This window comes from Mauremys reevesii, linkage group 12 (assembly GCF_016161935.1).
Source record: "Mauremys reevesii isolate NIE-2019 linkage group 12, ASM1616193v1, whole genome shotgun sequence".
Taxonomy (NCBI): domain Eukaryota; kingdom Metazoa; phylum Chordata; order Testudines; family Geoemydidae; genus Mauremys; species Mauremys reevesii.
This window is the reverse complement of record NC_052634.1, coordinates 31,486,089-31,502,490: the sequence shown is the minus strand read 5'-3', so window position 1 is coordinate 31,502,490 and position 16,402 is coordinate 31,486,089. Positions and strand designations below refer to the sequence as shown.

Below are 16,402 nucleotides of genomic sequence, written 5' to 3'. Positions count from 1 at the left end.
TCCCCATCACTGCCGTGTGTAAATGAAGACTGCAGCTCTTGCTGCAAGATACCTGGTGTGTGGGTGTCCCTGTTCCCCCTTCAGAACCTCTGGTACATGGCGCTTCCCTCCTCCCAGTTCAAGATCCCATCATGTGGGTGCTCCCATCCAGGATCTCTGTCCCCTACTCCATGAACTAGCTCCCGTGTCTGGTTTCCCCTGCCTGCCCCCAGGCTCTGTGGGTGTCTCTGTTCCCCTTTTCAAGATCTGTGTTGCAGGGGGGCGTCCCTCCCCCCCAAGTCAGAATCCCCAGCGTGTGGGTGCTCCCATCCCCCCTCCAGGCTCTGTGGGGGGATGTGTATAAAAAGAGACCATATCTCACTGTCTTGCCCAGGCTACGCTGCAGGGGCTATTCACAGGTGCAATCCCACTACTGAATGGCAGAGGAGTTTTGACCTGCTCCGTTTCCGACCTGGGCCGGTTCATCCCTCCTTAGGCAACCTGGGGACCCCAAGCTTCCCCGGGATCACCATATTGATGCCAAACTTAGTGCGGACACCCGATTGGCACAGCCCCCTACAGCCCAGACCTCCTGAGCTCAAGCGATCCGCCGGCCTCAGCCTCCCAGGAGCTGGGATCACAGGCTCAGCCACGGGGCCCGGCTGGTTACAAGGTCTCCTGCTTCCAATTTCAGGCTCAGCCTGGGAGCTCTGCGTTCTGAGTGGGTGGAAGTGGAGCCTGGCACTGAGCTGATGCACTGAGGGTTATTTGCACTGTGCGCCTACATGGAGGTGAAAACACGGGGCACAGATCTTTGAGCACAACCCTCATCCTGAGGAATGGGGTCGGGGGGGGCTGCATAAAGAGAGACCAGCTCTCCCTGGCGGGGCTACAGCGGCTCTTCACAGGGGCAGTCCCACTGCCAATTGGTACCAGAGTTTTGCCGGCCTCCTTTCCTCGGCGGGCTCCCCTCTCCCTAGGGGGAACTGGTGGCCCCAAACTTCCCAGAAACCAGCATAGCGAGGCCAACCTGAGCACAGACACCTGCTCAGCACCCCGGGGTGCAGCCCTGAACTCCGGCAATCAGCTACGCTCAGCTGCCCACCCAACAAGTATTACACGCAGGAGCCTTCGTGCCCCACGTGTTCAGGTCCCTCCCAGCGCCAGCTTTAAACTCCGCTGCTCAGTTCTAAGCTTTGGCCACACGGGGGCAGCCTGGAGCTCAGCCAACGCCTCCCGTTGCTGGTTGAGTTTCCCGCTCCTCGTGGCAGGTTCACACCCCGCAGGCAGATCTCTGAACCGGAGCCGAACCGTTCCCCAAATCCAGCGCTTTAGCAGCAGCTTTGCTAGGAAAGCGCTGACGTCCCCAAGTAACGTAAGAGCCAGAGCGCTGTGTGCGGGATCTTCTATTGGGCCCCTCACAGTGGTGTCTGTCAGGCGCAAGGAGAAACCAGGGAAATGTTTTCATGGCGTTTAAGGGCAGAAGGGGCCATTAGCTCATCTAGTCTGACCCCCGAATAACACAGAATTACACCATGGCACGTATTGATCCCACAGACCTTAGATAGATCAAAGCGTTTCAGCCCTCAGGAAGGAGGCTAAACTGGGTACCAGAGGCAGCGAACAAGGGGCCCCCAAGGCAATGGCAGGGAACTGACGAGGTGAAATATGCCCAGATGATCCCAGCAGGCGACCCATCCCCATGCTACAGAGGTGGGAGTCCCTGTTCCTCCTGCCCTTAAGAATCTCTGGTGGTAAGTGGGTCCCCCCAGTTCCCCAGGTAAGAATCCTCCATGTGATTTCCCTGGCTTCACCTCCAGATAAGAACATTCTGTGGAGGGGGTGGGAGGAAGGTTGTCTGGCAGAGATGTGTAAGTGGGGGAATGGTCCCGCTACTGTGGGGAACTTTCCTGGCTTCTGTGCTACCCCGGTGAAGTGGGCTAGCGAAAGGATCTGAGTCCTCGCTCCCACTTCCTTTACCCAGAGGCCTCCCTGCCCTTGAGGACTCTCCTGTTTGGCAGAGTTCTCGTAGCCCCAACAAGACTGGGCCCAGGATTCCTGGGGGGCTCAACCCCCAACCCTGCTGTGGCCACCTAGGACAGGGGCTAAGGTGTCCCCACTCCGGGGTACCCTCTCTGCACTGGGCACCTCCCTGACCCACTGATTATTCCAGACAATTTAAAGCAAATACAAGTTGTTTACTTAACAATCAATTTGAAGAAAAGAATAAGAATAAATGGGAACGGTTACAGGGAAACACATCACCCTGCTCTGTGGCAGGGAACATTACAAACAATGTCTCTGGACATCAAGGCACTTTGCAGTCTGTTCCTTGTAGGCCCCAGGCCTCCTTCTCAGGCCCTGGCTGTGCTGCAGGGATGCTGTGGGTGGGACACTTGAAATGGTGGTGACCACACACCTCCGGGCTTTGGGTGGTGGGATCCTTCTTCCCAGTGCCAGCCCCCCGGCAGGTTAAAGTCCCCCTCCCAGCCTGGCCTGCATGGACCCTTGGCTGGGGGTGTCTTTTTGTGGTGGGCCCTTTGCCCAAGGTCCCCCCTTGGCTGGCCCCAGTTGCTCACTACACCTGGCTCTCTGGCTGCAGCTCCGCTCCCAGCACAGGATCAGCTCTCTCTGCGCTGTGCCTCTGGCTCTCTGGCTGCAGCTCCGCTCCCAGCACAGGATCTGCTCTCCCTGGGCTGTGCCTCTGGCTCTCTGGCTGCAGCTCTGCTCCCAGCACAGGATCTGCTCTCCCTGGGATGTGCCTCTGGCTCTCTGGCTGCAGCTCTGCTCCCAGCACAGGGTCTGCTCTCCCTGGGCTGTGCCTGTGGCTCTCTGGCTGCAGCTCTGCTCCCAGCACAGGATCTGCTCTCTCTGCGCTGTGCCTCTGGCTCCAGCTCCGCTCCCAGCACAGGGTCTGCTCTCTCTGCGCTGTGCCTGTGGCTCTCTGGCTGCAGCTCCGCTCCCAGCACAGGATCTGCTCTCTCTGGGCTGTGCCTGTGGCTCTCTGGCTGCAGCTCTGATCCCAGCACAGGGTCTGCTCTCACTGCGCTGTGCCTGTGGCTCTCTGGCTGCAGCTCCGCTCCCAGCACAGGATCTGCTCTCTCTGCGCTGTGCCTGTGGCTCTCTGGCTGCAGCTCCGCTCCCAGCACAGGATCTGCTCTCCCTGGGCTGTGCCTGTGGCTCTCTGGCTGCAGCTCCGCTCCCAGCACGGGGTCTGCTCTCTCTGCGCTGTGCCTGTGGCTCTCTGGCTGCAGCTCCGCTCCCAGCACAGGATCTGCTCTCTCTGCGCTGTGCCTGTGGCTCTCTGGCTGCAGCTCTGCTCCCAGCACAGGATCTGCTCTCTCTGCGCTGTGCCTGTGGCTCTCTGGCTGCAGCTCCGCTCCCAGCACGGGATCTGCTCTCGCTGGGCTGTGCCTGTGGCTCTCTGGCTGCAGCTCCGCTCCCAGCACAGGGTCTGCTCTCTCTGGGCTGTGCCTGTGGCTCTCTGGCTGCAGCTCTGTTCCCAGCACAGGGTCTGCTCTCTCTGCGCTGTGCCTGTGGCTCTCTGGCTGCAGCTCCGCTCCCAGCACAGGATCTGCTCTCTCTGCGCTGTGCCTGTGGCTCTCTGGCTGCAGCTCCGCTCCCAGCACAGGGTCTGCTCTCTCTGCGCTGCGCCTCTGGCTGCAGCTCCGCTCCCAGCACAGGATCTGCTCTCTCTGGGCTGTGCCTCTGGCCCCTCTGGATCTGGCCCGGCTCTGCTCTCCAGCTCAGCTTGGGCCCCTGCTTTCTCCTTTGCTCGGCCCCACTCCGTCTGACTCCGGCACATTCCTGCTCACACGGAGGACGGGACCCACCCTGGCCTTCTGTCTTCCTGATTAGCCGGCCTGCCCTGTCAATCAGGCTGACCTGGAGCATTGGCCTCTTGCCATTGTTCCTGGGGACTGTCAGTCTCAGGGTCCTGATTTGCCATCGATCCCTCCCCTTTTAGTGCTGGGAGCTAGCAACCAAAACACCCCCACTGAATGTTAGTAAGGGGGCAACAGTCCCCTTACATATGTAAAGGGGGACTGTGTCTCCCTGTCTGGCCCAGGCTCCTGGGAGGAAGTGATCTCAGTGTGTCTGGCTGTCTCCATTCGTCCCACCCATAAGAATCCCTGGTGTGTGGGTGCACCCTAGACCATTAAGGATCTCTGGTGGGTGGGTGTCTCCCCCTAGTCAGGATCTCTGGGGCATGGCTGTATAAAAAGAGACTTTGACTCACCCAGGCTGGGCTGCCATCATGGAACAGACCAGGTCTTTCTGTGGAGGGTTTGCGTTCCTCCAAGGACGTGATCTCAGTGTGTGTGGGTATCCCTGTCCCTTCAACTCTTAACAATCCCTGGTGCGTGGGTGCGCTGGGCCCCATTACAATCCCCTCTGTCTTACCCCCCATGAGGGATCCGGTGGATGTGGGGGTTCTCCACGCTACTGGGGGTGTCTGGTGCCCCTGTCCCTCCTGGTTAATAGTGGAGTGTGTGGGTGTCCCCCAGCTCATTAAGGATCCATGTTGTGCGGATGCCCCCGTTCTTCTCATTAAGAATGGTGCAACGGAGCATATGGGTGTGTCCCCCACCCCATGAACTAGCTCCCATGTGTGGTTCCCCTGCCCCCATCCAGGCTCTGTGGGTGTCGCTGTTCCTCTTTTCAAGATCCGTGTTGCTTGGGTGCGTCCCTAACCCGCAAGTCAGATTCCCCAGCGTGTGGGTGCTCCCATCCCCCACTCCAGGCTCTGCGGGGTAGGGGTGTCTAAGAAGAGACTGTGTCTCACTGTCTTGCCCAGGCTACGCTGCAGGGGCTATTCACAGGTGGAATCCCACTACTGATCAGCACAGGAGTTTTGACCTGCTCCGTTTCCGACCTGGGCCAGTTCACCCCTCCTTAGGCAACCTGGAGACCCTGAGCTTCCCCGGGATCACCATATTGATGCTGAACTTAGTGTGGACACCCGATCGGCACAGCCCCCTGCAGCCCAGAACTCCTGAGCTCAAGTGATCCGCCGGCCTCAGCCTCCCCAGGAGCTGGGATCACAGGCACCAGCCACAGAGCCCGGCTTGCTTTGCAGCTTGGCTGCTGGAGCTTTAAACTCTGCTTGTGAGCTCTGTGCCTTGGCCAGACGGGGACAGCCTGGAACTGGGAAATGCTCCTGCTCCCCCCGCCCCCGTCTCATGTCGAGCTGCAGGCGCCGCTGTCCTGCCAGGTAAGATCCCGGATGTTTCGTGCCCCTTTCCCGCCCAGGTGTCCGGGTACCTCTGCCCCCATACAGAATCCTGGGTGTGTGGGTGTCCGTCCCTCTGCAGAGGATCCCGGAGTGTGGATGCCCTTGTCCCCGCTACAAGATCCTGGGTGTGGGTGCCACTCTCCCCCCACCCCGTAGATCTCTGGTGGGTGGGTCCCCAGGGTGTGAGTGCTCCCATCCCCCGATACAGGCTGGGGGGGGGGGGTAAAACTGGCACTCCCAGTCCAGCCCCGGCGGTGCTACAGAAGAAGTTCACAGGGGCAGCAACCCCCACGTCAACCTGCAGCTTTAACCAGCTCACGGGGTTACCAGCTTCAACCTCCTGCGGAGCCCAGGGACCCCGAACTTCCCAGAGTCACCTGATTGATGCCGAGCTTAGCACAGACACCGGCTCAGCATGGCAGGTGCAGCCCTGAGCCCTGACAATCAGCTGCCCGCAGCCTCCTACTGCACAGCGAGGATCCCACGTGAGAGGCTTCGTGCCCCGCGTGTCCTGCCAGGTCCCTCTCAGCTCCAGCTTTCAACTCTGCTTGTGAGCTCCCCTCTCTGGCCAGACGGGGGCAGCACTAATGGCCTCGTCTAAATTTGACCCTTCAGACTGCAGATTATAACCGAGCGGGAGATTATAACCTAGGAAGCCAAATCCTTCCCCAAACTGACAGTTGAAGCAGAAGATCCCATTGGAAAGATCAGGATTTTTGCCTTTAAAAACAAGGAAAATGTGCATGTTCTCTTCTGTCTACAGCGAGAGATTGAAGAAGCTCAATTGATTTCATTGCCTGGAGGTTAAGAGGCGATTTAATCACTGTTTTAAATACATTTTACAAATTCCCAGAGGGGGGAATATGTGATTTGAAGAGTTCTTTAATTCACCAGACAAACACTGAACAAGACCCCCTGGGCTTGTAGTCGGTGTCAGAAAATGCCAACTGGAAATGACCATTTTTTAACCGTGAGGCTAATTATCTAGTGGAACCAGCTCCGCAAGGGAGGTGGTAAATTCGCCATCACTTGCAGTTTGTAAATCAAGACTGCAGCTCTTGCTGCAAGATACCTGGTGTGTGGGTGTCCCTGTTCCGCGTTTCGGGATCCCTGGTACATGGTGCCTCCCTCCCACCAGTTCAGGATCCCCACAATGGGTGCTCCCATCCACCCATACAGCCTCTGCGGGGGAGGGGGGGTGTATAAAAAGAGACCGTGTCTCACTGTCTTGCCCAGGCTACGCTGCAGGGGCTACTCACAGGCGTGACCCCACTACTGATCAGCACGGGAGTTTTGACCTGCTCCGTTTCCGACCTGGGCCGGTTCACCCCTCCTTAGGCAACCTGGGGACCCCAAGCTTCCCCGGGATCACCATATTGATGCTGAGCTTAGTGCGGACACCCGATCGGCACAGCCCCCTCACCAGGCCAGAGAGAGCAGCAGTTTTCCCCTATTGTTTCCCCCTTTTGTTTTCTTGACTAGTTTCTCCTCTGCACCAACTTGCTATTTTGCTTTGTGAGCCTGGCTAGCTCAATTGGCAGAGGATCAGATTTTAATCTGAGGGTCCAGGGTTCAAGTCCCTGGTCAGGTGATAAACTACTCACCAAGATCTTAAACTGTCTTGCTGGAGTCCTCTTTGATGTTACTTTTTCTCTTCAGGATTTTCCCTTTCCTCAGAAGGGCCTTTTTGTGTGTGGGTTTGAAGGGGCAACTTCCTGACAGCCCCTCTGTCCTTGCAGCCTGGAGGAATAAAGGCCTCTGGGCATAGAGCATGTTCCTCCCCTGCACACACACACACACACACACATACAAACACACAGAATATCCCTAAGGAATTAGAATCACCTGCTGCCTTCCCCTGTCCTGCTGGATCCCCAAATGAAGATGCTCTTCAGCCTAAACCCATGTCCTCTCTTTTCCCAGTGCCCCTCAGACCCAACCCTCAGTCCCTCCTATGCTCACTGCTCCTCACTCCCAACCAGAGCCTGCTCCTCTTCACCCTTCTCCTCTGTCCCAACCCACAGCCCTCTCCTATTCCCAGAGCCCCTCAATCCCAACCCACAGCTCCCTCCTTCCCTCCAGCAGCAGGTCCTTCAGACCCCCTCAGGAAGATTTTCTTGCAAGGTTTCGTATATGAGTCTGCATGTGGATTTTACAGTATTTTGGAAATATGTTGGGTTGCTTGCCGAAATAATCATTTTTGTCTGGTGTTGGATTCCCAGTCTCCATGTTATAGGGGAAGGAGAAATAAAGGGTTGTTATCCTTGTTGTGTGAATTGAGGGCAGCACAACTGTGCTTGGCAGACCCCGATAGAGGGACTCACCCTCAATTCAATAGCACTTGCTAGGCAGGGGACATAGTGAGTACGGGGCCTTCTTATTTCCCACTTTTCCACCCAGGATGGCAGGTGAACTCTACAGAGGCTCCTCTGGGCTTGCACTGACTAAGGACAACAGCTGTGAGTGGGGTGCAGAGAGGGGATGGCTCATGTTAAAGGACTTTTGGTTGCTGGACTTACGAACCGTAGGGAGAAGGACACTGCCCAGCTTATTTGGGGGGGTGGGTCTTTCCCTTGTGGTTTATGTTTATGTGTTGGGGCTGCTGACATGACTTCTACTAACCCTGGACTTACATTGCAGTGTAGACATATCCTGAGAGGGCATCTAGACTGTGATAAAATCCTGCTGGCCTGGCTGACCTGGATGGTCTGATTTGGGCTCCTGGGGCTCAGGTTGTGGAGCTAAAAACTGCAGCGTAGACATCTGGGCTCAGACTGGAGCCCAGGCTCAGAGACCCTCACCCCTCGTGGGGTCTCGGAGGCTGGGCTGAAGCCCAAGTCTCTATGCTGTTATTTTATAACCCTGCAGCACAAGCCTCACAAGCCTGAATCAACTGACCCAGGGTTTGAGAATAGTGACTTGGGTGTGTTAATGGCAGTGTAGACATAATGCTAGGCTGTGTCCACACTGCAATGAAACACCCAGCGCTGTCCCGTGCCAGTGCAGGCTCCCAGGCTAGCCATGGGGTGGTAAATTTGCAGCGTAGACATCTCGGCTCATGCTCAATACCGGGCTCTGGGAGCCCTCAAGGTTGGGAGGGAGTTTAGCAAGCAAAAAAGGTAGAATGGCAGTGGAGTATTACCCTCGACTCAACGGCATTTCTCCATTGGTCTGTCTGCTTTGGGGCAGGGACAATAACACGTCCTGCTGCTTTCGTTATTTCAAAGGGCAGTTTAGGATTTTCATTCTCACACACGGTGCACAAAGCAGGACTCAACCTCGGTGCAAACTGAATGAGCTGCTCACAGATTCTGGCAGCCACAATGAGCCATTCATCCTGAGAGCCCAGACCTGCCCCTGTCCCAGAGGAAGCAGGATCATCTGTGACAGGCTAGAACACTGACCTATCAGCTCTTAACTTCCAAATTTTCAGTAATTCTGTTATCCATGCCTGTGAGTATAATTTAAACAACTACACTGGGCTGGACCAAAGAGCTCTGTGTTTTGTCCTCCCACAGTAGCCAATACCAGGCTGCTCAAGAGTTAGTCAATGAGGCACCACTGGGAACTGAACCCAGGATCTCCTGTTTACAAGACAGGCGCTTTAGCCAGCTAAGCCATGGTGCCTACCTGTGGCAGCAACATACTGTCTGCCCACACCTGACTACCTGCATCCCCACTGGGGCCTGACAAGCTTTGCTTGTGTTTGGATTCTGCAAAGCAGAGGAGCAGGTGAGGTTTTCCTTGCAAGCTCTGTGTGTGTGTGTGTGTGTGTGAATCTTTGGCCAGGTCTGCACTACAAGGTTACTTCAGCATCATTATATTGCTCAGATGTGTGAAAAACACACAACGCCCCTCGGTCAGCAGTTTTTGGCTGGTGCACACACTGCAATGCCACGTCTGGCGACAAAATTGCCCTGTTATGGTGACAAAATAAAACCACCTCGACGAGAGGCCTAGAGCTTTTTGCAGCAAACTTAAAGTGACAAATGTCAGTGTAAATGCTGCTGGTCATTATATCACCATAACTGGCCTCCACCAGTATCCCACCACATCTGCCGTGAACTCGCCTGCCCTGCATTCTTGCTACAGAGGCTGGGCCCCTCCCCTTTCATAGCTCCAGAAAGTTCTGACAGCTGAGCCACTATCTATACCGGGATTAGGTTGATAGAACTGCATTGCCAGCCTAAGTAATGTAATTACACCAACCTAATTTTGTAGTGTAGACCTGTCCAAAGAATCACACACAAACCTTGGGAGCAAAACTTCATCTGCTCCTCTGCTTTATAGAATACAAACATGAACAACACTTGTCAGGGCCCAGTGGGGATTGGCAGAGAGTCAGGTGTGGGCCATCTTTATCCCAGGAGAGATGGACTCTAAGGGTACGTCTCCATTGCAGTGTAAGCCCAGGTGTGGCAGGCTGTGCTCAGAGCAGCACCTGGAAGCCCCATATTCACCACTCTCATATAATGATGACATGGTTTGTACAAAGTCTGCCTTGTGATGTATCATTTCAAAAGTCTTGATCTGTTGAACATTAATATCTTGTTGGATTGTGTGTGCTCGCATTGGTTGGGAAGTTATGAAGTTTTGCTCTGTGTGCATTACTGAGATATGTTATGAGGTTGAGAAATGCCCCCCACCAGCCTTTCAGGTGTGACAAGGGAGGAGCCAGACTCGCTGCTGGCCCATTGAAGGGATCCACACTCCCAAGGACTAGCCCAGGAACTGTGTACAATGCAGGCTTCTCCGAGATAGCACAGCGACAATGGACACTGCTTGACTCACATCGTAGCAAAGGAGCTTCCTAGCAAGTTGGAAGAAACTATGAAAGAGGGGTAGAGACATCATGACTTGGCCTCTCTCCGCCACAACTCAGCAGCTGGAAACACACCAGGAGGACAAAGACTGAACTGAAATGATTCAGAAATCAGAAGAGAATAATAACAATAATACTTGCAAACCAAAGTCCCCAACCAGACTAGTATTGGTTTTTCAGCAGAAAATTTTCAGTTTGGGAAATTTTGTTTTCTCAGTCAGAGCTTGCCAAGGGAAGCAGGGAGAAAATGTTTGAGTTGCCTCCTTCAGAGCAGCTTGGCCTAGACACTAGCTCTGGTTCACCGCCTGGCCTTGCTCGGTTGATGGTATTTTAATAATTTGGGCAGGTCCCAGGGTATTTGGGGAGATGATGAGGATGTTCCCTTTGAGATAAAAACTAAGAAATACAGCACTAGAGAATTTTTTTTAAGAAATCTGGGATTTAGACATTTTATTTAAAGCAAGGGAGTAGTGAGTTTCTGAGAAGGTTTTTGTTTGCAAGAAGCAACATTGTACAATCTGTCATTGTACCAAAGGGGAGATGGTTGTCTACAAAGGAGGGGTAAAGACTAAGTGCATCCTATGAGGATGGGATCCAAACCCATGTGTGTAGAGCACAATGGATTAGCAGTCCATCACCTTAACCACTTGGCCATCTCAGCTGAGCTGTTAGGAAAGAGACAGGAGGAGAAATCTAAGGCCAGCAGAGCTAGGGACAATAATGAGTTTGTAAATACTAAGTGGAAGCAGGGGCTGAATGAGCTCCCCCCTCACATCCAGTGAGGAGCTGGGGGAAAGACTTCAGGAACAGAGCGTGTTTGCACAGACACACCTACTCTGCCTAGCTATGCAGCATGATGGGGCCGCTTCCCCCAAATGACCAGTTTTGGCTGGTGGCGGGTTACAAATCACTTTAGGATTGAGTGGAATTAAATGTTATTATCCTTCCTGCATGAGTGAAGGGCAGCAGAACATACCTAGTCTGTCCTGATGGAAGGGTGGGTGGATGGGTGAGGAATAGCTTTATTGGACTTCATAGAAGTGATTGAGAACGTCACCCTAAAACAGTGGTCCCCAAACATTTTACACTGTGCCCTCTTATCCCTGGCTGTGGCCCCTCAGAGGCCGCAGTCAAGAACTGAGGCTGGGAGTGGGGCTGTTGCTTGCTGGGGAGAGGGGTGCAGACAGGGGTAAGGGGGTGGAGGCCGAGCAGGGAATCAGAGCCCCAGGCTGAGGGTGGGGTTGGGGAAGAGCTGGGGCTGAGTGGGGCTGAGTGCTGCTCCCTCCATGGGGGCTGGCTCGGGCCCTGAGGTGCCCCCATGAATGTTCCTCTGTGTCCCCCTAGGAGTCATGCCCCACATTTTGGGGACCACTGAACCCTACTCACTAATCAGGGGCTAGTGATGCCAAAGCCCAGGGAAAGGGAGAACAAGTGCGGGGCCCCCAGCACTGGAACCATGTGAAGGGGCTGCAGGAGAGGGGCAATGGCTGGTGGCACAGGGAGTTAAGGGCAAAGGGGGCACAGGAGGGGCAGGAGTTAGGGGTGAAGGAGGTGCAAGGGTTGGGAGTGCAGGAGCTAGCGGTAAAGGGGGAGTGGGGATCATCCAGGGGCAATGGGGAAGTGCCAGTACAAGCTTTGCCCAGGGCACCATTTTCCCTAATGCTGGTCTGAGCAAACAATTGGAACTGACCCTTCAGTGAGACCAGAACCATAGTGTAGAAAAGCCCTTTTGTTAAGTGGTGGTGGCTGAGGGCTTAGGGAGATGGGTTAGAAAACAACAGGTGTTTTTCTGTGGAGGTTTGATTCTTGCCTGCTGGGCAAGGCTGGTGTGTGGTGTCTCCATGGCTGCACTTTCAGTGTCTAATCACCCACGGTGTCACAGGGAGCCAAGTCTAGACATATTCAGAGGCTCTATGCCAGGGTTTCTCAAACTTCCTTTCACTGCAACCCCCTTCAGCTAAAAAAAAAAAAAAACCTTACTATATGGCCCTGGAAAGAGGGACCAAGCCCCTCCACACCAGGCAGGGGCAGGGGGGAGCCAAAGCCTGAGCCCTGCCCCAGTTAAGGGAGTGCAAAACCAAAGCTTGAGGGATTCAGCCCTGGGTGGTGGGGCTCAGACTTTTGGCTTCAGCCTCAGGCACCAACAAGTCTAATGCCAGCCCTGGCAACCCCATTAAAACAGGGTTATGACCCACTTTGGGGTCCTGACCCACAGCTTGAGAACCACTGCTCTATGCTGAGGGGAGAGAGTTTTCCTGTGGGTGTAGTTAATCCACTTCCCAAGAGGTGGCAGCTATGTCAGTGGGAGAAGCTATATCGGTGGGTGCGCAAGCTGTGGTGGTTGCCACATTTAAGAAGTTTAATCAAACCCCATTTTTAAAACCACCTGTGGTCTGGGAATGGCAACGGAGCTCAATGAAGCAGGGTCTGTCCTTCAAAGTCCTGGAGATCACAATTCTATAATCCTGTTGTCATGGGGGTATAGCTTAGTGGCAGAGTGCTTAACTGCAGCTCAAGTGGTCCTTCGTTCAAACTCCTGTGTTCTCTTATAACCTTCTTTCTTTTTTAAAAAAAAAGGAAAACATTTATTTTTCCATTCTCCATTCTGTTCAGGAGCTCCACTATACGGGGGTGCTTGATATGAATGTAAACACTCAACATTTCGCTGTCCAAATGCATAAAAACCTAGTGAAGCTGTCCATCAGCTGAAATCCGTTCCAATCCTCTAAGTGTCTAGTTTATGTTTTCATCAATTAAACAAAGGTATCATACGAATGTACATTTGCAGATCCCTCTTCTCCAGAAGCTGTGCTGTGCAGAAGAACAAGAGCCACATCCAGCTGCAGTTCAGGAATCTGATGACCAAAGAGCCAATAAATGTTCTGAGGGCTGGAGAAAATTGCCTTCTAGTGAGCTATTGAACGAGCTCAACCTGTTTAGCTTATCAAAAGAAGATTGAAAGGTGACTTCATTGAAGTGTTGAAGGGCCTTAATGGACAGAAGAGATTGGGTATAAAAGGGCTCTTTAATCGAGCAGAGAAAGGCATAACAAGACCCAATTGCTGGAAGGTGAAAAGAGACAAATTCATATTACAAATAAGACACAAATATTCAACAGCGAGGATGATTCACCACAGGAACAAGCTACCAAGGAAAGTGGTGGATTTGCCATCTCCTGATGTCATTTAATGAAGACTAGATGGTTTTCTGGAATGTGTTTGCCCCAAAAGTAGCTCTTGTGTCATACAGGAGGCCTGTGATATGCAGGGGGTCAGATTAGATGCTCTAATGGTCTCTTCTGGTCATAAAGTCGACTAATTTCTGAAAAACTGAGTGTAGCATTGGGAGCAGCATCTGATGTTTTCCTGTCTAGCTGACTTGCTGCCTAGAACGAACGCTCCTTGAGTGGGGTGATCCACAGGGAGTAGCTCAAACCTCCACAGTGCCTGGCCAGGGGCAGGACATTAGCCCAGCAAGGGAGGGGTGTGGCAGTGACATCACAAAGGCCTTTTGCAGGGCCTCAGACTATTGGCCAAAGGCGGTGGGGAGGTGGTGACCTCACAGAGAGATGCTGACATCAGCCAGGCAGGACAGGGGCGAGGGGCCAGGGAAACCTCAGAGGAGACCCCTGTGGCTTTGCTTCAGCAAGTCTCCTTCTCCAGGTCTCTCTTTGAGGACCGAGAGAGTATTCGGGTTCACGGACGTGAGCGCCAGGAGGAACCTCTTTCAAGTTTTCTCCTTCCCTTTTCCTGATTTTACTAGAAAACAGCCGTCCCTGTTTAGAAGGTAAGAGCCTCCTCGAGGTTTGAAACCTGTTCAGTCTGATCCATCTGGTGACAGTTGAATTCTAGGCATGGAAAACACGAGCTTAAGGAGGCAGAATTTTATTCTGTACCTGGGATTTTGTCCCTTTAAATCACTGGGGACATTAGGGTTTGTCCTTTTTGTTTCACCTTTTCCTCCATCCATCCCTCCCTCCTTTCTCTTCGTCTCTTGCTTCTTTTGTCCTTTCTCCTGTTCCCCTCCCAAAACCAGGAGCAGTGTCGGGGTGTGTTTGGGGCGGGGGCAGACGGGGATGGGCGGCACTGGGGAGGGGAGCTCGGGGGTGTTGGGGGCTGGGTCAGAGAGGGGAGGCGGCACCGGGGGAGGGGAGCTCGGGGGTGTTGGGGGCGGGGCAGAGAGGGGAGGGGCGGCACTGGGGGTGGGGAGCTCGGGAGGTGTTGGGGGTGGGGAGGAGGGGATGGGCGGCACTGGGGAGGGGAGTTCGGGGGTGTTGGGGCGGGGCAGGGAGGGGAGGGGCGGCACTGGGGAGGGGAGCCTGGGGTGTTGGGGGCGGGGAGGAGGGGATGGGCAGCACTGGGGAGGGGAGGTCGGGGGTTGGGGCGGGGAGGATGGGGAGGCGGCAGTGGGGAGGGGAGCTGGGGGTGTTGGGGCGGGGTCAGAGAGGGGATGGGCGGCAGTGGGGAGGGGAGCCGGGGTGTTGGGGCTGGGTCAGAGAGGGAGGGGCGGCACCGGGAGGGGGAGCCTGGTGGTGTTGGGGGCAGGGGCAGAGAGGGGATGGGTGGCACTGGGGAGGGGAGCTGGGGGTGATAGGGGCGGGGCAGAGAGGGGCATGGGCGGCACCGGGGAGGGGAGTTCGGGGGTGTTGGGGGCGGGGCAGGGAGGGGGAGGGGCGGCAGTGGGGGAGGGGGAGCTCGGGGGGGTTGGGGGCGGGGAGGAGGGGATGTTGGGGGCACTGGGGAGGGGAGGTCGGGGGTTGGGGGCGGGGAGGATGGGAAGGCGGCAGTGGGGAGGGGAGGTGGGGGTGTTAGGGGCGGGGCAGAGAGGGGATGGGCAGCACCGGGAGGGGAGCCTGGGTGTTGGGGGCGGGGCAGAGAGGGGAGGGGCGGCACTGGGGAGGGGGAGCTCAGGGTGGTGTTTGGGGCAGGGGCAGAGAGGGGCATGGGCAGCGCTGGGGAGGGGAGCTGGGGGTGTTGGGGCTGGGTCAGAGAGGGGATGGGCGGCAGTGGGGAGGGGAGCCGGGGGTGTTGGGGCTGGGTCAGAGAGGGGCATGGGCAGCGCTGGGGGGGAGCTCGGTGGTGTTTGGTGGTGGGGGCAGAAGAGGGGATGGGCGGCAGTGGGGAGGGGAGCTCTGGGGTGTTTGGGGTGGGGGCAGAAGAGGGGATGGGCGGCACTGTGGGAGGGGAGCTGGGGGTGTTTGGGGGAAGAAGAGGGGATGGGCGGCATCGGGAGCCTGGGGGTGTTGGGGCAGGGGCAGAGAGGGGAGGGGCGGCACTGGGGTGGGGAGCTCAGGGGTGCTGGGGGCGGGGAGGAGGGGATGGGCGGCACTGGGGAGGGGAGGTCGGGGGTTGGGGGCGTGGGAGGATGGGGAGGGGCGGCAGTGGGGAGGGGAGCCTGGGGTGTTGGGGCGGGGTCAGAGAGGGGATGGGCGGCAGTGGGGAGGGGGAGCCGGGGGTGTTGGGGCTGGGTCAGAGATGGGGAGGCGGCACCGGGAGGGGGAGCTCAGGTGGTGTTGGGGCAGGGGCAGAGAGGGGATGGGTGGCACTGGGGAGGGGAGCTGGGGTGATAGGGGCGGGGGCAGAGAGGGGAATGGGCGGCACCGGGGAGGGGAGTTCTGGGGGTTGGGGGCGGGGAGGATGGGGAGGGGAGGCAGTGGGGAGGGGAGGTGGGGTGCTAGGGGCGGTGGCAGAGAGGGGATGGGCGGCACCGGGGAGGGGGAGCTGGGGGTGTTGGGGGCGGGGCAGAGAGGGGAGGGGCGGCACTGGGGAGGGGAGCTCTGGGGTGTTTGGGGTGGGGGCAGAAGAGGGGATGGGCGGCACTGTGGGAGGAGCTCATGGGGTGTTTGAGTGCAGGAGCAGAAGAGGGGATGGGCGGCATCGGGGGAGGGGGAGGTCGGGGCGTGGGAGGATGGGGAGGGCGGCAGTGGGGAGGGGAGCCTGGGGGTGTTGGGGGCGGGGAGGAGGAGGGGCGGCACGGGGAGGGGAGCCTGGGGGTTGGGGCGGGGTCAGAGAGGGGAGGGGCGGCACAGGGGAGGGGAGCTCAGGGAGATGGGCGGCACTGGGGAGGGGAGCTCAGGGGTATTTGGGGCAGGGGCAGAGGGGCATGGGCAGCGCTGGCGGAGGGGAGCCTGGGGGTGTTGGGGCTGGGTCAGAGAGGGAAGGGCGGCAGTGGGGAGGGGAGCCTGGTGGTGTGGGGGCAGGGGCAGAGAGGGGAGGGCGGCACTGGGTGGGGAGCTGGGGGTGTTGGGGCGGGGAGGAGGGGATGGGCGGCACTGGGGTGGGGAGCTCGGTGGGTGTTGGGGGCGGGGAGGAGGGGATGGGCGGCACTGGGGAGGGGGAGTCGGGGTGTTGGGGGCGGGGCAGGAG

The 16,402-nt window shown here is 56.7% G+C and overlaps 1 non-coding gene across 1 annotated transcript; it reads right to left on the bottom strand.

Moving 5' to 3' along the window:
- Positions 1 to 8,768: 8,768 nt before the first annotated feature.
- On the bottom strand, positions 8,769 to 8,842 carry TRNAT-UGU. Its single transcript has one exon. It is a non-coding gene; the product is annotated as a tRNA-Thr (tRNA).
- Positions 8,843 to 16,402: the final 7,560 nt, after the last annotated feature.